The sequence below is a fragment of the Berghia stephanieae genome, unplaced genomic scaffold, assembly GCF_034508935.2.
Source record: "Berghia stephanieae isolate SIO BIC M18660-M18661 unplaced genomic scaffold, UCSD_Bste_1.3 scaffold6712, whole genome shotgun sequence".
NCBI lineage: Eukaryota > Metazoa > Mollusca > Gastropoda > Nudibranchia > Aeolidiidae > Berghia > Berghia stephanieae.
In genome coordinates, this window is record NW_027628303.1 from 1 (window position 1) to 4,344 (window position 4,344).

The window sequence follows — 4,344 nt, forward strand, 5'->3', positions numbered from 1 at the left end:
ATCGCACCTGACCTCCCCATTGCCGACCGTTTTGAACTTCGGCCCTTCCCGTTAGGCCCTGTACTCGCTTGGCAGTGTAAACGCGTTCCCGCTACTTCGCTAGAGCGGCGATCGACACTCGGCTCGATCGATTGGCCCACGGCCGGCCAACCCTGCCGGGTTCAAATCCCGTTTGGGAGCTTTATTCATACATTTATCGCCTCGTCGATTCGAGCTTTACCGCACGGGCGTCCCCTGGGTAAGAAGCTCTCGCTACGGCCGAGAAGACTCTAGCGCCGGACGCTCCCGCGTAAGCCCTCCGAGGGCCGAGAAAAAACTTTGTCGAGCGCATTTCCTCTACGGAGCGAATTTGAATAAATAAACCCACCACCTATGATCGCACCTGGACCTCCCATTGCCGACCGTTTTGAACTTCGGGCCCTTCCCGTTAGGGCCCTGTACTCGCTCGAAGACCGTTACGCGGCGTTAAACGCGTTCCCGCTACTTCGCTAGAGTAGTGCGATGGAAATTCGGCTGTTCGAGTCGGGCTCGGTTTGCCATACGTGCCTGGGTCGAATCTGAATTTGCACCAAAAAAATTTTTTTTTTAGTAGTCCGCAAGAGGAAAGGCTACCTTACCAGGGTTTGGGACGTATAGTAGGGAAGGCGGTCGTCGGTCGAAAAATTGAAATTGAAGCAAGGCGAGCCGAAAGGCGCGCGGTGGCCTCTGGTACACCCACGGTCACCAGCGCCTGGACGAGCGGTGGTCGGAGAGTCCGGAGTCGGTCCCAGGTTAGCTCCTCGGTAGAGGACCTAGAGTCGTGTGAGCGCGAGCGTGTCCGGGCGGTCGGAGCAGTCCGACCCAGCAGCGAGAAGGCCGAAGGGGTGAACGTTTGTGCGGTAGAGTCGAGAAGGGCCGTCGGCGAAGGAGTCGAGCGCTGGGAGTTCTCGGCGTCTGGCTTCGTGTCGTCGGCGCCCGTAGCCTCCTGTCCCAGCGGTCCGTCCCGCCGGTTGGAAATGGATACGCTACCAGGTTGATCCTGCCTGTAGTCTTATGCTTGTCTTGAGGGTTAAGCCATGCACGCCTATGCTCACCCTACACAGAGGGAAGCCGCGAACTGCTCAGTATATCGGCGATAATACACGGGTGGGCGATGTTGTCCGACACCTGTAGGAATCCCAGAGCTAATACGTGCACACGAGTCCTCCTCCTAACGGGGTTACCTCCGCGGAGAGGGCGCATTTATTAGGATCTTGACCGCGGCGGGTGGTTAACGCCGCCCGCCAGGCTGAGCGAACTCTGGGTATGTGACGACCGCTGTTAGCGGCGTGCCCGTTTGCTCGCCGTCCCATCAAATTTAGACGGCCCGGCAAGACCCCCCTGTTGGCTACGGGTGACGGAGATCAGGTTCGATCCCGGAGAGGGAGCCTGCGAGACGCTACCACGCTTAAGGGTGGCAGCAGGCGCGCAACTTACCCACTCCCAGCACGTGAGGTATGAAGATAAATGTCGGGGCTGGGCTCGCATCGAGCCCTAGCGTCGATTGAGCGTAGACCAAACACGTGCCGTTGATGACCTATCGGGGCAAGCCTGGTCCACAGCCGCGGTAATTCCAGCTCCGATGGCGTAATGTTGTATTGCTGCGTTAAAACGCTCGTAGTTGGATCTCTGAGGACGGCAGCGACAAACCGCGGGTGACGTTTGCCCCGCGATTATGCACCGTCGTGGTTTTGGGGATGGAGCAAGCGTGCCTTCCGGTGCCGCATACCGACCCTCGCGACGGATCTCGCCGGCATCGCTTGCCCGTCGCTGCCGGTTTAGTCCTCTTTCCGTCTTAAGCCGTGTCGGCTTGGTACGTGGCGTATCTGGGCCGACACTAGGTACGGGCGGTGTTCTCACCTGAATCAATTGGAGTGCTCAAAGCAGGTCGTGCTCGCACAGCTTTGCTCGGAACGATGTGATGACGCCACCGCGCCCGCAATGTAACCACGGACCGGTCTCCGTGGGGGCGTGGGCGAGGTCTATAGAGACGGCCGGGGGGCGGCGTACTACCGCGGGAGGGTGGAATCCGACGATCGCGGTGGACGAACAAAGAGCGAAGGCACCGCCAAGAGCGCCTTCGTTGATCATGAACGAAAGTCGAGGAACGAACGCGATCAGTACCGCGGTATTCCGACAGTAAACCATGCCGACCGGTTACGCGGGACGTCCCCTGTGGGAAGCCTCGCGAGGGACCCGAGAAATCAGAGTGCCTGGCTCCGGGGGAGTACGGTCGCAAGGCTGAAACTTAAAGGAATTGACGGAAGGGCACCACCAGGAGTGGGGCCTGCGGCTCAATTTGACTCAACCCGGGGAAGCTTACCAGGTCCGGACACCGCGTGGATTGACAGACTGAGGCTCTTTCATGATTCGGTGGGTGGTGTGCATGGCCTTGCTAGCCCTGAGCGATCCGTCTGGTTCATTTCCGATAAACGGCGAGACTCTGCCCTGGCGGATAACAAACGGCGGTCAAGAGGGTCCGTCTCACGGTTGGGTCGGCGTTTCGCTCTCGGGTCGGGCGTCGGTCTTCCCACATCAGGGAGAGGGGTGCCCCGGACCGCCGTCGCGCAGGGCCGCGTCCTGCAGGGATTGACCTCGAGCAGTGCGTACGAGATGGAGCCATAACAGGTCTGTGATGCCCTTAGACGTCCTGGCTGCACGTGTGCTACAGTGGGGGCGCCAGCCGCGCGTGTAGCCCCGTAGCGTAGGAGTCCTTCATGTCCGGTCTCTTCCTGCGTTGGCCTGAACTCGGATGCCACGTAGTCACGGTCAGCATCCCGTGCCGACTACGTCCCTGCCCTTTGTACACACCGCCCGTCGCTAACCTTCGTGAGGGCGAAAGCCAGGCCCCGGAGTGGCCGGCGAGACGGAGCTTCGCTCTGAAATCGCAGTCGCCCGCAAATGTCCCCCGAACTGCGCTCCCCGAGGGGGTAAAAGTCGAAACAAGGTTACCGTAGTGAACCTTCGTAGGTCACGTCCGATTTCGTTTTGCCCCCAGCCCGCCCCCGCCCGACGGGTGAAGGGTTAAAACAACTGTCCGGGAGGCCCCTGCCCCTCCCGGGAGGGGTCCACTGATAACGGGCGGGGGCGTTGCGCCGCGAGTAACCGCGCCGCAACGCTTGCCCCCCCCACCCTTTGTCGGTCGGTTGGCCCTTAACGAGGATAATAAATCAACCTTGGGGGTGGATCACTGGGCTCGCCGTCGATGAAGAGTGCGGCCATCCGTATTGATTCGTGGAACTGCACTGCCTCATTGAACATCGACGTCTTGACGCAAATTGCGCCGGGGGCGTAAGTCCCCGGCCACTCCGTATGAGGTCGGCCCTACGACGTCGCCGAAACCGTCTTCTCGGGGGACTGAGCGGCGCGACGTGCCGTACCGTCGGGCTCCCCACTGGCGCCGTAGATCGAGCTCCCGTCTGACCACGGAGACGTCGTCCCCACCCGCCTCTGGTATGGGCGGGGACGACAATAAGACGCGCACCGAAGACGGGAAGCACGCACCGATCGGCTGCTTCTTCCTCAATCCTCGCCTCTCGATGTACACGCGAGCGAGGCTTCGTGGGGTATGCGGGAAGTAAGTATAACGACGCGCGGCGAACCCGACGGATGGGCGATCTGCCGACCTCATATCGGACGAGGGTACCCGCCGAACTAAAGCATTTCAGTAAGCGGAGAAAAGAAACCAACGGGACCCCCCATACGCGAGTGAAGCGGGAAGACCCAGCGCTGAACCCCCTGGCCCGTGCCCGCGGGAGCTGTACGGTTCGGGGCGGTGTCGACGGGATCGGGACGCCCCCGCGAGTTCTCGAGCGTGGCTTGCCCAAGCGGGTGCCAGGCCCTTGCCGCGCGCTCCCCTTCCGCCGCCTCGACCCCGGAGTCGGGTTGCTTGGGGTGCAGGCCCGAGCGTGGTAAACTCCCCTAGGCTAAGTACCTGCGCGAGTCCGATAGCGACAATACTGTGAGGAAAGGGTTTAAAAGAACTCTGAAGAGAGGGGGCAAAGCGCGTGAAACCGCCAGGGGGAAACTGGCTGAGCCGACGACGTGTCCCCGCCCTGGGGGCTGGTCGCCCGTGCCCCCCGCGAGGCCGCCCCGGAGACGGGGACGCCTTCCGAGTTCGGGTCGGGCGCGGGGCCCCACCACGGCGGGTCTCCGCTGCCACCGGCACCGGGCCGTCCGTCCGCGCGCCCTACCGCGGGTCGTCGGGCCCGCGATCGTGGCGCGAGTTGGCACGAGGGCGGTCGTATTCGGGTGCCGTGGTCGACCGCGGCAAACGGGCGGTCCCCCGGGGGTTTGGGCCTCCCGGCCGGGGGTTTTCCCGGGCCG

At 62.3% G+C, this 4,344-nt stretch overlaps 2 pseudogenes; both read left to right on the forward strand.

The window, feature by feature from the left end:
- Positions 1-1,005: 1,005 nt before the first annotated feature.
- On the forward strand, positions 1,006-2,995 carry LOC144962184 (small subunit ribosomal RNA; annotated as a pseudogene).
- Positions 2,996-3,190: 195 nt separating this feature from the next.
- LOC144962183 (5.8S ribosomal RNA) lies at positions 3,191-3,339 on the forward strand (annotated as a pseudogene).
- The last annotated feature ends 1,005 nt before the right edge of the window (positions 3,340-4,344 follow it).